The following is a 17,500-nucleotide window of genomic DNA, read 5'->3' on the forward strand; positions in this document are numbered from 1 at the left end:
CTGCTGCCTTTAACCATGTTTTCAACACCACATTCCTCTTTGCACAAAGCCAGCTCCATGAACAAATGCTTTACATCTCATCTCAGGGTCAATTCTGAACGAAACAGTAAAGAATGAATCAGACTTGGTCGCTTGATAACTCAAGGCTACTTTGGTTCTCTTGGAATCCTACAACTGGTACAGAACCTTCAGCACAGTGCTACTAAAGTCCTCAGAGTTAAAATGGTACCTGGTTGTTTGGGTTTTGCTTTTATTAAGAACAACACTAAATAATATTCAAACAAAAAGTGAATTTTCTGCTTCTCGTCAACTCCGCTGGGTTTTAAGCCAAACAGTGCATTGGGTAATTAGGAGGCCTCTGTGGTGCACCAGCCATGGGCCCAGCAGCAAACCCCTATCCTGACACACACACACACACACACACACACACACACACACACACACACACACACACTCCTTCTGCTATTAATAAATAACTATTTAAAAAACTGCAAAGGAAAAACATCTGTCTTCATTTTAATATGTAAACAACAGAACCCCCAGGATAGTGTTTGCTTCTCCATCGATGCCATGATACTGATAATCCAGATGGTTGCTTGTGCATGCTGAAGATCTTACTCCACAACGTATGGTCAGATATATTGGTAAGACCTACTTCATACAACTTACCTACCCCTATGCAATGTAGAGGCATTTGTTCTTGCCTTCACCTAGAAATGGAGTGTTACCGCAAAAACACAATTCTCCTGTTCGATCACCTCGATCTCCTGATAAAACGGCGCTGTTCGGTTTAGGAGTGGCCTCCTCCCAGGTAGGATCGGCATTTCCGCGAAGAATCTGCGTTCGACTTATTGTTAATTCATAGGTTGTGCTTGTTCCGGATTTAGCTGCAGCTCATACAAAATGCAAACCCCTCTGGCAGAACTATTAAGGGTTTAATGTAGAACACTTTTCGAGAAGCTGAGAACCTTTAATTATCCATTGAATCTGTGAGGAACCTGTAAAGAACCCATGAGAAAGAGGACGTATAAAGTAGGGCAAATATATTCTTTGGTATTATGATCCTAACTTGATATATTTATGGCTTAGATTGCAAGTCCAGATTTTTTGGCTGTCCATGGTCCTGATGAGACTTTTTAATAATTTCTTGTGAAAGACAAAACAATCGCTGTCCATGGTAACTAATTTGAGGAAACGATAAGCTTCTTAGAACTGATTTTTCGTTTTTTTTTTAAATGAACACTGAATTTTACAAGAAATTTTTTTTTCTATAACACCAATACAACTGATCGCCAAGTGTTTGAGGTGTCTTTCTATCATTCTTTTCTCTCCTTTCCTTTCCTTTCTTCACCATAAGCTCTCTTTAATCGACCAGATCCGTGTTTAGCCAGCGGCCAGACCTGCCCAGTCACTGGCTGATTGGGGTCGCGATTGGGGTCGTTCCTGCAGCCCGAAGTCGCTGAACACAGTCTATAGATGGGACTCCAGTGGTTTTGCGGAATAAAAGGCTGGGATGGGAGCGACATTCATCACAGAACAAAACGAGGATGCGGCTAGACTGAGGAGTTGAAACCACTGCTGCTTTGTGTTGCAAAACAAGAATGGGTCAGGATCGGAAAAAAAAGAGAGGAAAAAAAAGCAGCTCTGATTGACAGCTCCATGTGGGAAGAATGAAAACGTTTTTTTTTTCCTCGCCAAGCTCTTTAGAAGTGTTTCAGAGAAATATAATTTTGCTGCACGAAACTTAAAAGTTTCCACTTCTTCTTTTGTCGCTTGGGAAGTTTTTTGTTTGTGCGCAAAAGATTAGCGTTAACTCTTAGACAGCTGGGCTTTTACAGTGTACAAGCTGAAGTTGTTCTCGTGTGCGATCCATCTGGAAGAAAATTACCTCCATTGCCAATTACACAATGATCACGGGCAAGAAGCATCACTCCGAGTGCTCACATATTACAACCTTAAAGTTCAACACAAGTTGGTCGATTTCAGGCTACACAGTCAATGTGCAATTAAATATTGATTTTTCTTTTCCAATTTAAACACCACTGAAATCTGAAATGAACCTAACTTTCCACTTTTAACCAACACCCCGACCCCCAACGCCACCAGATTTCTGGATTATTTAAAATCAATGTCTGATGCAAAATGCCACCATTGCAGAGCTGGAGGTTATTTAAGAAAACTGTCGAGAAAAATAATCGACATCAGGGCATTTTGATGAAGCGGAGTTACTGTTACCACACACACTTGTTTATTCTGCTATAACGCCACCTCCTGGTGTGTTTATTCCTCTAAAACACAATGAAAACCTTTTTCAAGGTAGCACTGAAGGTCTAGAACTACAAAACCCATCAGCCACTGCACAGAACACGAACATCTCCCGTGACAGGACAAGTGCACCTGAACCACATCAGGATGTAATTAGCATTTCTATATAAATCCTATCCTGCGTCGCACCACTTGTCAAGCGTTTGATGTTCCATGTTAACGTTGCTTGTAGGCCGAAACTGGTTTCTTCTTAATAAAAGAAAAACACTTCTGGTTACTTGTTACATTTCTGCCAGTTTCTTTAAAGTTCATTGTAAAATAAAATGTTGTTTAACTCTTACAAGGGTTTTGTACCTGGAGCCCTAAAAAGACAACAGGACTTTCTTTTGTGAAGCCAAGAACCCTTAATTATCCAGTGATTCTGCAAGGAACCTGTGAGGAACCCGTTTTGAAACTAAGACAAATATTCTATATTCTTTGGTATTATGATCTTTTGTAGCAATATTCAGGGCTGAGATCGCAAGTACTAGTTTTCTGGAAGCCCATGATCCTGACTGGACTTTTTAACATTTTCTTGTAAAAAAAAAAAATAATGCTTTCAACTGGAACTTTACGTTTTATATTAAAAAGTTCCATCGTTCTGGTTCCATCTCAAAAACCCAGCAGAACAAGGACACCTTAATTATTTTAGGGGGTAATTACTGTAGAATTTTTGTATAAGCCCTGTCCTCTGTAGAACCACATCAAGTTTTGGTTGTTCCGACATTTCATTTATTGGTACACACAGAGGTCTTTAGATCCTACAAGAGGTTTGTACCCGAAGCCCTAATAAGGCAACATGAGTTCTTTTTGAGAATCTTTTATTGTTCATTGAATATGCGAGGAACCTGTTAATGAACAAAAGAGAACTTTTAAGGCCAGGAATGGTTACATGGTCAAAAATTTTAAATCGTTAACCATCACCAGATCCAGAACATTAAAACTCTAGCAAGGTTCTGACTGGAAAAAAGCTCCAGTCCCAAATAAAACCATAAATCAAATTTAATTTGACTTATTCAGTTTACATTTATAAGGGTTCACATCCCTTATCCAGAGCGACTTACATTTATGTGGTTAAGGGCCTTACTCAGGGGCCAGGAGTGGCTACTTGGTGTGACGCATAACTTACTATTATAAAATTCTGATAAGACAGAGATATTTTATCATTGGCCCAAAAACCAGCACAGAACCAGTACTCTGATGAGCTCTGATCTTATGAGTTGCTCAGTAGCTCTTGGTTCCACAACGTCAAATGACTTTATAAGACTGTAGAAAGGACATGTCTCATAATCACACACTCCGGTGCTCATGTTAGTTCTCACTCTCCAGTGTTCTGTATTGCTTTAAAGATTTATAATCATACTCTTGATGTCACCCAAATGAGGATGAGGTTCCCCTTTGAGTCTGGTTCCTCTCTAGGTTTCTTCCTCATACCATCTAAGGGACTTTATCCTTACCACAGTCACCCAGGCTGCTCATCAGGTATAAACACATCATTCACTCATATAATTAAAATTATTTGTTCTATAATTCTTACATTCTGTAAAGCTGCTTTGAGGCAATAGAAATAAACTTGAACTTACAACCTTCAGGTCAAAAGTCAAATGCTTCGACCACTAAGCTCAAACCTCCCCCTAATAACAGTCTACGAATATCAAGTCTAAATGATCCTATCAACCAAATCCAGGTCCAGAACTTCCTAAAAGTTATGAAACCTAAATCTCCAAGCTTAGCATCTTTTTTAATTTTGTATTTTCTGCTACTTTTAATGCAGGTTCAGCGACATGAGGCCAAGCCTCATTGTTATACGACTCGTGTCGTGATATATGTCGCATATAGATTTGATCGAAACCCCGGTGGTTTCATTGATGTTCCCGACAGAAGCCATCACAATCACCACAACAAAAGCGGAAGCAAGCAGCATCGACTGGCATCAGTAGAAGCAGCGTCCATCAATAAAACCATAGAGCCTTTCAGAGCCACAGACAGCATCTGAAGGACATTTTAGGAGACAAGTTCTCAATACATCTGACCTTATTAAAATTCTTGGCTCGAGCAGAACTCCCCGCTGAACTCTATTTCAGAGTGAATCCAACGACTGGAGCAACGAAACATTTGGACGTCGAAAGCGTGAATGTTTGACCCTGACCAAGGTCTTCTCTACAGATCCGCTTCTCAAGGCGTGTACCTTTTGTATGCTAAGCATAAAGAAGCTATTGAATCGTTTGTGTTGCCACTTACATCTTAAACCTTCATACCCATGTGACCATGAATTCATCCTTCGATTTCAACGCCGATGCCGAATACGCTAATTAAAACCTTTTTTTTAAGAATCTATATTCAGGCAGGGCTTCAGTTCGTTCACAGATCCCATCCCTAAACTGATCTCCAAAAACACATTGATTCATCTTTTGATTCTTCTCACCCTCTCCCCTACAGCAGGGTAATCATTTCCCCAATGTTTGAATTGAGGACTTAGGGGTGGGGTCCCAGACCTCCCATAAGCAATAGGGGGACCTCCTAATTAACTTGGGCGTCCCCTGATTTTCATCAAAACCAGGGGACCTCCTAATTAACTTGGGGGTCCCCTGGTTTTCATCAAAACCAGGATACTAGATGCATTAGTAATTATTGTGCTGCCACAAAGCGATACTGTCCATTATTTGCCCCAATTTCATAATGAACTATTTTCAAAAAAATCTAAATGTTTCAGAGCGCCACATGCTGGAATTTTAGAAAATGCAATATTTTCCCCAAATATCAGCCGTTTCAGGAGAAGATCACTGAAGTTCTCCACCTTTAAGGCAATTTAGGAGACCAATGGGACCAGTCCTTTTTGCTTGTATCATAACCGCCACTGTTCTGGGCAGATGTTCCACTCGATTTTGGATGTAGGGGAAGTGAGGAGACTTGGGATGACTTTCCAATTCCAAAAACACACACTAGTGAAAAGTCAGAGGTTTTATTTCCTAAAATACGAATCAAATTGTGCACCTCATTAAAACACGTTAACCATCAACAACCTCTTCAACATGCCAGAATGAACCAATGATCAATCATGTCATTACGCTATCATGTCAGAACCATAAGTATTCAATGGACAAAAAAAAAATCTATAATATGAGATGAAGTAAAGCGAAAGATTCAGAGCTGACGAGGATTTAATGCAGCTCTCAGTCTCAGAGAAATATTTGCATTCAATTTGTACAAAAAGCCGGTTCTCACATCATTTATTTTTAATTGAGCTCTTTTTGGACTGACACTAAAAAGTTGCTCCCAGGCAGCAGATAAGTGTATAGGAGTGTTAATGACCTCTTCAACAAAGGTGCACAATGTAATCGAGAATTAAAATATAGTCGAGTAAAAAGTGCATCTATTAAATCATAAATGTAGCTGAGTAGTGAGTAAAAGTCGCTTATTGTTGCTTTGATACTCAGTAAAACGATCAAAAAATGATTAAGTACAGTATTGAAGTACATTTACTCAAATACTTGCATACGGCCGATTGATATTTTAGAACGATGCAAACGTATACATTTAATGTAATATTATATATTTAAATAATAAAAAATGTCAATGCTGACTGCTCTAAAGCCTGAAAGATTTCAAGAGGCAAAATTTTGAGTGAACGAAATTCTTTAAACTTCTACGCCGACTTACATAAGTTTCCACCCCGTTAAAGTTTTATTAACATTTTATAGCATTACATAAGAAGGAGGATAAAATCCATATATAGTTTCAAAACGGACACTCGATCGTGTCCGTTCTTCCCCATAGCTGTGAAATCCACAAATTAGTTCTGGTGACCACCAGATGTCACACAGAATTCTCACTTGCTTCTCCGACTTCTTCTCTGACTAACCCCTACTTTAAGCACTCACTCATTCCTGGTGGATGACCTGCTTTGTTGAAGTCTGTGATATTTGGGAAATGTTGATCTTGTTCCAAATTGAGACCATGGTGGTATCAATGAGAAGGTTTTGGGTTATTAATCAGAAGGTCAGAAGGTGTTCAAATGCACTATCGGTCCCAGATGTGATTCTTCTCCAAAACTGTTAGCACACTTGGATGCTGCATGAAGTTTTTCCCTTTGCTTGAACTCCAAATCTGTTCCTGCATGACAATGTCCACAAAGCCGGCTCCATGAAGATATGATTGTCATGGGCTTGAATAAAGAAAGAAAGCCCTAATGAAGACCTTTTGCATGAATGTGAAGGCTGTCTGCACCGCAGGGCTCTGCTCCTTATTCTAAAGGTAAATGGAAACCAAATTTTGGAATGTAACGTTCAAAAAGGAGTACATACCAACCTTATGGACAGATGCTGGACCTTTTGTCTATATAGTGTAGTTCATCTAATAGAATATAAATAAATAAAACACGAAAAACGCAACGGCGGCCAAATGGATTTGGTGCGCAATTAAGAAAAATCCATCTCAAAAATTAAAGTCTTGCATCCTTTCAAGGTCGGTAATGATCGTTTCTCACCCGGTGCTTATTTCAGACAGGAATGGCTGCATTGGCGCCATTCCACCGAGACGAGACCACAATGAATCACTCGGAACCTTCAGAGACTCTTTAGAGAAAAAGAGAAATAAATAAATAAAAAATCCGGCTTGGTCTCTGGAGGTGTTTTTGGGATATGTTCTCCCGTTTCACCCACTCTTGCCATGTTGGCGTTTTATTGAGCAATTTCTTCGTTTTTCACATGAGCTCTTTGAATCCGTGCCACTTTAAGCCTTGGAGATCTTTCTGGGCTTCTGAGTGACAGAAGCGCTCCAATTATCTCGGACTTTATCGAAAGATAAACAGCAGGAAAAGCAATACGGGTTTCACTGAGGATCCGAGGAACTGGAAGCACTTGTTCAGAAGTTCGATCCTGTTCAATCCATCCATCATTTCAGAGCTGTAACTGTACAACATTACATTCGTACATTTCTGATGCACTTTATGAGACTAAATTTCTTTTTAAAATGTTACAGCCATTATGGAGAAAATGAATCTCCCATGGCTACACATTAGAAGAAATGGAGAACATTCTCATATTCAAACCAATAATTTTAAATAATTAAGTAGTTCCCTCTCAACTTTAGTGTTCCATCATTCTTGGACACCATCATCTTTTCGCCTAAAAGCACTAGGGAGGGAAATAAAATGGCAGATTTCTCGCTTCTCAGCGTTTTTGTGCTTGCTCAGAAAACTCTAGTGGGTTCGTGGCAGTGGATTTTGGCGAATTAAGATCTTATAAAGCGACACTAAATAGCCCACGATCCCGGAACAGTCAGAGATATACATGTACTATTTAGCAAAATGGACTACTAGTAGTTCTGATATATAAAATCACGACCAGTCAGTATGTGACTATTGTAGCTGATACACTACAGAGCTGCATTCCTGGAAGATTTGGAGCAAGAAGTTCTGAGAATGTGCTCTTTACTGTGTAGTTCTCATGAAGCTTCACTTTATATTAGAGATTCGCATCTCGAATACGTAGCGAATGATACGATACATTCAATGCATATGAAGCAGCTGCGATTACTTAAGTGCCTTCTGACTTCTAACAAATTTCTATTTCCAGACGTTCTTTTCCTGGTGTGTCTGCAGGAAGATGCAGCTCTACCTCTGCCATGTTATTCTAGGTGATGCTCAGGAAACACCTCGGTGTCCGTAGTGTTGCGATACATCATATTCGCGTAGCAGCGGCGGTCGAGAAATGTGGGGAAATCAAACGTCTTAGTTAATTATTAGTGACTGGAGATTGACGATTTCTAAATTGGTTTATAACTAAAAACGTTGTTGTTGTTGTTGTTGTTATTATTATTCAGTGGTGGACAGTAAGGAAGTGAATGAAATCATTTTTTTTTGCGTATCTGTACTTTACTGGAGTGTTTCCATTCGTGGAGACTTTTACTGTAACGACTACATTTTTAGAGTCAAATATTTGACTTTTTACTTGACTACATTTAGCAAAAATCAGTCGTTTCTTTTTATTTACGAGGATAAAAACGTAACCGGTGAAACACGCCAATCAGTCACCAATCAGGGTCGAGCGCATGCTCTGTTTTACACGTGTTCTGATTGGCGCTTGGTGAATCTACTGATCTCGAACTCGCCACAGCACACGTGGTTTCATTTGCACGATTATTTTTTAAGTATCCGAAAAAAAAGGTTTTGTGCTCGTGATAATTGTAAATAAATATGATTTAGTGTTCCCATTAATATCATTGTATTAATAGATTAGTGTGCTGAGAGTCCCATTCGAGTCTTTTCACCTAAACTGACTTGATTAAGTCCAGAGACTTGTGATAAAAATTATAATTCAAGGCAAATACTTTTGTACTTTTACTGGAGTCATATTTTACTGAGTATCTTTTACTGTTACTAAACGACATGCTTTGTTTGCTTCGCCCACTGCCGCTGCTGCTGTTATTATTATGATTTGAACCGATTTAGAACTTGCTATCAGATCTTGATAAATAGGACAGTAAAAGTCATGATCGTAAACGTTTGCACCGCACCATATTGTCCTTTAAATGTCACGTCTGAACGTTGACCCGTTTAGGAGACATTCTATTCAGAAAAAGGATGCTTTGCATTTAAGTCCGCGTCTTGATAGAGCACTTTGGAATCTATGACCTCTGCATCGTGCCCTCTGTGAATTCAACACGCACTTCCTCAAAGGACCCTTCAGACCGTTTCAATTTATGGGCCATAAACCTCACCAGGTTCAGCCTGAGGTGTAAATAGCCCTCGCTGATGATCCGGTATGTAGGAGTCTCTGAGATTAAAGTAGTGGGTGGGGCACGGACTGGGCCAAATTACCCATCATCAATAAATGGCACATTTGATTGTTCGGGTGCGGCGGAGCTTTAATGACTCGCTTCACGGTCGCTCGCATGGACGACAGCACTGCAACTTGGCCTCACCGGTAAACGACCTGAACGGGGACATTTGTTTTTTTCGGTGATCATCTAATCAGTGCCAAGCTTCATTATGACATCCGTAAGCAAGAGGTGGTGCTGAAAAAAGGACAATGACGGAAAACAAACCGATGACCTTTTGTGTATTTCGAATCCCGGAGGAAATGGAGCGATATTTTCCTTAACCGATACAAAAAAAATGTCAATGGTCAATTAGGCGGAAAGTAAAAACCTGATCCTCTTGTGTGTTGACTTTGCAAAGACGTTATTGTAGAGGGGAACGGATTGAGATGCGGTGCACGTTGGTCGCCGTACACCCAGCCACGTGCAGTCCAACAAACACTCGGCACCTCGGTGTAAAAGCTCGCTGGTTACAAAAACGTCCTCATTGTATGGTTTTTTCCATCATCGTGAGTTTTATTTATTCAAGATATATTGGTTAATTTGAATAGCAAAGTCCACTAAAGGCGGTAGAGCATTTTCACATTTAGCTCCTAAACTCTGGAATAGTCTTCCTGACAGTGTTCGGGGTTCAGATACACTCTCCCAGTTTAAGTGTAGATTAAAAACATATCTTTTTAGCAAAGCCTACACATAACACACATCACACACATCACATCATAACCTTGTGCTCCAGAACATCTGATCACATGCACATTATCAACTTGTGCTGTTAATATCATGAACAGCAGCTACGCTAATTCCTCTCCACTGCTTCTCTTTCTCTCCCCATCCCGAGGCATCCTGAGGTTTGGCCAGCTCCAGTCACGTCCCACCTCGTGAAGATTATGGACCTATGGATGATCATGGAGAAGTAGATGCCGAGTGTTTAAAGGCCCTGGCATGGAGAAGCTGATGCTGGATCTATGATGATCACAAATTGTTCTGTATTGTTGAAAGATTTATGACCAAACTCTTGATGTCACCCATATGAGGATGGGTTCCCCTTTGAGTCTGGTTCCTCTCAAGGTTTCTTCCTCATATCATCTAAGGGAGTTTTTCACTGCCACTGTCGCCACGGCTGCTCATCAGGGACAAACGCACACCATTCACCTTCACTGTTGTTTTCTGTAAAGCTGCTTTGAGACAATGTCTGTTGTGAAAAGCGCTATACAAATAAACTTGACTTGACTTGACTTAATTTGTAAGAAATAAAATGCTAGAAATATCAGTGAATAGTCTAAAGAGCTTATTACATAAAATACTCGAACAGATGTTGTTAAAACAACCTGAGCATAAGATTAGTCTTTTATTGAACATCTTGTTCAACATTTAATCTTCATTTCCTTCTATAATAAGCGCCACTTTTTCCAGAAAGATGTTCCACTAGATTAAATGGAAATTTTGTTCAGAGTGCAGTCAGCATTCAAATTCATGGTTCAATAGAGTTGGAGCTCTATAGCAGGAGATCTTCCACATCTTCCATTCAATGTAAAACACATATGGTTGGAGAAGTCAGGTGTCCAAATACTTTTGCTCTATAATAAAGCTAAGGCTAGCATATTTGTTTAAATCACAATAAAGTCGTTGATTGTGCACTTTTAATGCTCTAGTGTTTATGTTGGAAAAATGACTAAATAAATATAACTTGGACTTAACCCTTTTAATGATGATGATAATAATAATAATAATCTGAAATAAACACTGCTATGAGACATTTATTCGATGCTATGAAAACATCGATTGATATTTTGCCCAAAATGAGTTTGAAACGAAAACTCCTTGTTAAATGAAGGTTTCCGTATCATTCTGAAAAGATGCTAATAACTAGAGCGAACGTTGCGTTGTTTTTGTACGCCGCGAGTTCGGAACGCTGAGACCCCGGTACACAAAAGCGTTTGCTCCCAAGACACCTGACATTTCTCTCCGCTATTATAAATACGCTGTTTTAAATTGCAATGAACAGGAACGTTGACCTATAAGCTCTGATCGCGTGGTTCAGGAACCAAAATGTCACTCAGCTCTCGAATGATTTACTTCTGAATCTGCTCGCAGAAAAAAATAAATAAATTATGATTTACGGATATGCATTTTTATAACTGTGTGATATTATTCTGAACAAGACAAGTTTGATCCACATAAAACACACCATGCTGTTAGAGCAAAATAATAGATATTTGGGTTATTGGAGTAACTCTGTTTAAATTTATGTTTATTTTTCTGTAACTGTGCATCAGTGAATCTTTTTCTTTTGAAATTTTGAACTGAAAAATAACCCAAATCCCTCATGAACACGTGACTGCATGGGCTCCTGTCTGGCTTGTATTTAAAATATGTAATATGCAATAAAACTCGAAGCAAAACCACACAAGAATTGGACACTAAATGGATAACGTTCTGCAGAGTCTAAATAGGACCTTTTTTTGTCTAACAGAAGAACTTGTGTAAGATGTAGAACAGGAGAGAAGAGGTTGCAAAGACTGCCCGAACCCCACAGTCGAACAAGGAGATAGAATCTTAATGGTTTGGAGATGTTTTGGAGCATGGAAGGTTGGAGACTTATTCCAGAAAGTCAAATGAACCAACATGGCAACCATTCCATACTTCACCTTTACACCATGCGATTTCATTGGGTCTGTGGCTCATTGAAACATACTTCCCCGGACAACAAGCAAACAGTCGTCTGGAGTGATTTATCAGGGAATTACTTGTCCAGTGACCGCACCTAAATCCTCCTGAACTGCTCTGGGATGAGCTGGATCATAAAGAAATCCCCAACTGGTGAAGAACATCTTTGGCGAGTTTTAAAATAGGCACGTTAAAGTATTTTAGTTAAATATCTGAAGAAAGGAACTGTCCAGGTGCTGAAAGTGTGTAAAGCTGTTCTTCAAGCTAAAGGACGATTTCTCAATGGAAATAAAGCAGAACATCTGGACATTTATAGATTTGTTTGCTGCAGGATGTTTCTGTATAGTACGCTCGCGCTAGCTCATCCCTAGCACGTGGGTTTAAAGCGGCGACCTGCTAGCAGAAGGTGGAAGTGTGTGTTTGCTCATCTTGGTGTGAGCGTTGGGGGTCATGCCGCCTTCGCTTGCTCGCTCTCATTCTTTTTTTACATTAACCTCCGAACCTCAGCGAAGATTCATTTTCGTACAGAATGACCTTAATCCTCCGGCGAGCGTTGCATCGCGCGTGGCACTCTGACCTTCGAAACTTAGCGCCGAGTGTTTGTTTTGATTTGCTCGTTCTAATATTACGTGTGCATGAAAAGCAATTACCGTTGCTAAGATGCGACGTTGGACCACACCGTGAGCTTTAAATCAAACTTCGGAGAGCTCATTTCTCAAGCAAAAAAAAAAAAAGTAGGCGTTTCTGCCGCTACCCGACCCCTTGACCTTGCGTCTGTGTCCGAGATGATTTCTCAGCAAATTAATTGCTTTTGCCTTCCGTTTCATTTTCTTTTAATAACCTTCATGTCTGCTATCTCTGGCGAGCTAACAAACGGTCGTTTGCTATTCGGTCTCGGTCTGATAAACGTCACCGTTCTCGCTTTCTCTCTCGGAACAATTATGCTGACCAGGCTTTTCTTCACACCCAGTGCTAATCCTCCGCCCGCTTAATCGGCCGTAATGCAGAGCAGAATGGAGGTCGCGGCTAGCTGTGATTAGGGAGGCGGGATCGCGGCGAAAATGCTTTACCCGAATGGCATGAACTGCTTTAAGGCTTTTATTAAAAAAAAAAATTTGTCAATGTGGTGGGCGTGTTTTTTCCGATAAGCCACTTTCCTTCTGCCTGTTACTCACTAGGGTTTGGAGGCTTTTGTAAAGACGAAATGAGGCACCAGACAAAACAAAAAAAATCTGATTCTAGTGGAGGTTTCATGATGTTTTATTACTTTAAATAGAGAAAATAACTCTAAATAATAAATCTCACAACCAGTCGTTTCCACTCACCCAGCAGAAAAGTGTTTGTAATAATACAGAAGATGCCATATGAAAAACTAAAATGTGTGGGTAGATGGATGAGGAAAACCGGACCAATTGTTATTGCTGAAAATGCAGTAGAACAGGAAAAAAAATATATAAATAAAATAATAGTAAAGTATCATATAAAAAAAAAGATTAATATAATAAAATAAATGAATATGTATTTTATTAATTGGAGTGTTTTGATAAAAACTATGATAATAGAAAATGTATAGGATTAATTTAACAATGCAAAATAATTTAATAAAAATGTAATTAAAATGAACAAAAAAATTGATATTCCTTCTATTGACTTGCGTGTATTATTTTAATAAAAGTGCATTAGCTTAATAAAATAAATATAGATATTAATAATAATATAAAATGTACAAATGTTATTATATATTAATGATACTAATAATAAAAATACAATTGATTAATATAATACAATAAAAATAAATGTTTAATTATACTAATATTAATTCACAAAAATCTCTCATGAACCCTTTCATTAATAAAGAGGTCACGAACATTTTTTACTTTTTTTTATCTCCAATCAAAAAAGAGACGTTAATCTATCTCACTTGCGTCTCGCCGACGTCTCCACCATCCTGGTGTGCCAGTGTGACTGAAACGTCCTGTACAGCAGTGTATAAACTACTGAAATGATCTAAAATGACTTATTTGCTCTCAAAAGCTGTGTTTTTTTCTCTCCGCATCACCAGCGGCTAATCATGTTAACGTATGATGCTTGCAAAAGCCCGAGTCAGTCGTGTGTGTTATCCTTCTGTCCCAATAAAACTCGATTGAGTTAGATCAGAGCACTTCCTCTGTGGAGTCTCTGAGGAGGCCGAACATAATATCATTTGTGTTTGGATGTGTTGTGTTCTCACACACACACACACACACACACGTGCTAGGAATATTAAACTAGCGCTCAGTGGTTCAGAATCATTAGGCTATATTGCTGGTTTCCTGTTCCATAAACATTAGCACCACACACACACACACACACACACACACACACACACACACACACACACACACACACACACACACCAGTAAGTGTCCATTACATTTGTGTGTATCCAGTCAGTGAATTTAATGTGAGCAGTATGTTCCACGCATGAATGTCTCGGCCAATCATGGCTCTGGATTGAGGAATAACCCCGGGAGAGAGAGACGTGATTGGTCGAGGCAGTGGAGCTACAAGGACAAGTCTGATGGAGCCTCTGACCATCATTAATGACACGGAGAGAGAACGACTGATCAAAATGAATCACAGCACAGAGTTCATCATCATCAGAGAGAGAGAGAAAGAGAGAGAGGGTGGGATGATGGAGAGATTAAGTGTGTAGGAGAGTGACAGAAAGACAAAGTGAACGAGAGACGAATAGCAGAACGAGTGATGGAGATATATAGTGTGGGAGTAAGAAAGCATGAGAGAAGGACAAAATGAGAAAACAATGAGAGAAAAGAAGAAAGTGTGTGTGAGAGAGAGAAAGAGAGTTTGACAGAATGAGCAAGCGAGCGAGACTGAGACAAAGTGCATGTGAGTAAGGGAAACACTGTGAAAGGCAGAGTGCATTAGAGAGAGGAAGAGATAAAGAGAGAGAGGAAGAGAGAGGGAATAAGAAAAAGAGATTGAAACAAAGAGACGTAAGTGAGAAAGAGAGAGGTTGAGACAGAGAAAAATGTGAGAGAGAGAGAGAGAGAGAGAGAGAGAGAGAGAGAGAGAGAGAGAGAGAGAGAGAACAAAGGAGTGAGAGGTAAGAGAATGAAACAGAGAAAAAGAATGGATGAGCGAAAGAGACGGAGATTGAAAGAGGGAGAAGGTGGGAGTGAGAAAAAACGAGAGCTTGGTAGAGAAAGGAGGAGTGCAAGAGAGACTGAGACCGAGACAGAGGACAGCAAGAAAGTGAGAGAAAAAGATGGGAGGTGTAAGAAAGAGAAAGAAGAAGAAATATAATACGGTCCAGGTCCAGACCGCAGATTAAGAGGAAAAAAGCGTAAAGAACCCGAGCGTGTGCAGATGAGTGCAGCTTACGATCCTGTCAAAGCTCTTCTGCTAAATAAATGATCTCATGTCTCTTCAGATCCCCACAAACACACACACACACACACACACACACACACACACACCCTAATGCTTGCATTCAGATCAGCACTGGGACCTGAATCATGATCCGCATTACCATAAGAAAGTCGCAGTAATACAGGCAATTGATCCAAACGTGACATTTCAATTACAGTAAGTCAGCAGGGTACACACACACACACACACACACACACACACACACACACACACACACACAAAGCCACAAGCCGAAACAACACAAGCAGCCAAATGGTCATTCGTCTGAGAGTCTACTGAAACTGGAAACTCCTAAACAGTCCAGATCAACTAAACTGCTGGACTTTGGACCAGAAGGTCATGAGTTCAAATCCCAGCACCACCAAAGCCACAACCGGGTAATTGAACAAGGCCCTTAACACTAAAGTGCTCAGATGTACGTCGCGCTTCATCCAAGTATCATCTTCCAAATGCTGTAAATGTACACAATTCTAAAACCCCCCCCACACACACACACACGTCTACACACCCTACACGTCCTTCCGAACGAGTCGTTACCATAGTAACCACTCGTTTACACTTAACGTTCGTAGACACGTGCGCTTCTATTTGAACAGTCCAGTCTCTATTTGCTGTTGTAAGAAGCTCCACTATTCTGGGAAGATGTTCCACTGGATATTGTGGAGATTTTGTGAGACGTCATTCAACCACCAGGCCATGAGGCGGTAAAAATTGGGTGTCCCAATACTTTTGGCCAAAATAGTGTATACGTGTGTGTGCGCACACTCACAAACTCTCGCACACGCGCTCCAGTCAATTAGTGCTCGGAACACCGGGGTCGAGGGGTTGCGGTATCACGCAGCTCCAGATCGCTTTTCTTCGCCCTCAGTGATATTTGAGACGAATCCACTACTGAGTGCTTCGACGTGGTCAGAGGTGTTCTCATCCCTACTCCTCCTCCCAAAAACCCTGCACGACCTTTTTTTTTCTTCTACTAGCGAGCAGTTTGAAGGAAATAAATTCTACGTAGATGCTTCGTGGAAGGCCATCAGGGCCAGAAAGGTGTTTACAGCTGAATGTTCAGAATCTGACATTTTAATTCTATATATTTTCCATAAACACGTATGAAATCCTAATAGTCTGTTCTCTTCATTCTCCTGCTAGTGTATGTTTATGTCGGAGTTTCTAGCCGATCAGATTTCCGGCGTCACGTCACTTGTTGGCGGGGACAAACCACACAGACGTTACTATTTGAACCAATCAGATTTTGAGTTGATGACACAAGGGGATGTCATGCGTCCAATAACGTCAGCATTTTCATGTCCTTTGAATAAAATGCTGTTTTTATTCTTTCCGAAATTGATTTGGGTTCAGATAAACATGTAAAAGACGGACTTTTCTAGAAAAAGAAAGATTGCCAGTTAAACAGTTATTAAGCTTTTCTATGAACTGTTTATATTTTCCGTAGAATTTGCAGAAAAACAATGCACTAAAACCCCGGGGTGATGTGAGGAGGTGAATATCGACGCTTCTGCTGGAGATGATGTATGTGGAGGTGCAGTCGTGGCTCCAGTGAAAGGAGACATGTTGAATTGTGTTCATTGGGTTTGTCGCTTTAGTGATGACGTTCATTCTCACTGTATGAGATCCTGTGTGTGATGCAGCTCTGATCTACTGCACTTCTCTAGAATACTGATGGGATTAAAAGGTGGACACCACTAAAGGCCTGGTGGAGAAAATGCACGGACCACTATTAAGTAAAAGTAACAATAAATGGATAAAAACCTACAGTTATATGCATGAAACTGTAATCGGGCTGCTGTGAGGAGGAATCGAACGTCTTCAGGAAAGTAACACCGACTCGGATTCATCACATGCAGTTTATTCTTTTACTGTAAAAGCTCTTCTGTGTGTGTGTGTGTGTGTGTGTGTGTGTGTGTGTGTGTGGGATAGAGAAATAATGAGAGTGAGAAATGAGAGAGAGAAAGAGAGAGAGAATCCTATAAGGTAAAGGAGTCAAGTGGGAAAGAAATAACAGGTACACTATGTAAAACAAACTCGGAAGCAAACGAAGTACACATTACGTGAAAAACTAGACGTCTAGACACGACATCGTGTCCATTTCATAGACGAATCCTGCGACTCATCACGTCTGCAGTTTGCACGGATTTCTCTCATGATGCTCGTGGATTGTGGAGAAATGTTAAAGCTGCTATGATGAAACTGTGGCATAATGCGAACACACACACACACACACACACACACACACACACACACACACACACACACATTGTTAGGC

The 17,500-nt window shown here is 40.1% G+C and overlaps 2 protein-coding genes across 3 annotated transcripts in view; one reads left to right on the forward strand and one right to left on the reverse strand.

The window, feature by feature from the left end:
* The window catches only part of LOC310730257 (T-cell surface glycoprotein CD3 gamma chain), a 383,983-nt gene that overhangs the window by 226,979 nt on the left and 139,504 nt on the right, over positions 1 to 17,500 (forward strand). The window lies entirely within an intron of this gene.
* The window catches only part of lsamp (limbic system associated membrane protein), a 530,554-nt gene that overhangs the window by 118,968 nt on the left and 394,086 nt on the right, over positions 1 to 17,500 (reverse strand). The gene's annotated exons all lie outside the window — the stretch shown is intronic.

The sequence above is a fragment of the Silurus aristotelis genome (assembly GCF_946808225.1).
Source record: "Silurus aristotelis genome assembly, chromosome: 8".
Lineage (NCBI taxonomy): Eukaryota > Metazoa > Chordata > Actinopteri > Siluriformes > Siluridae > Silurus > Silurus aristotelis.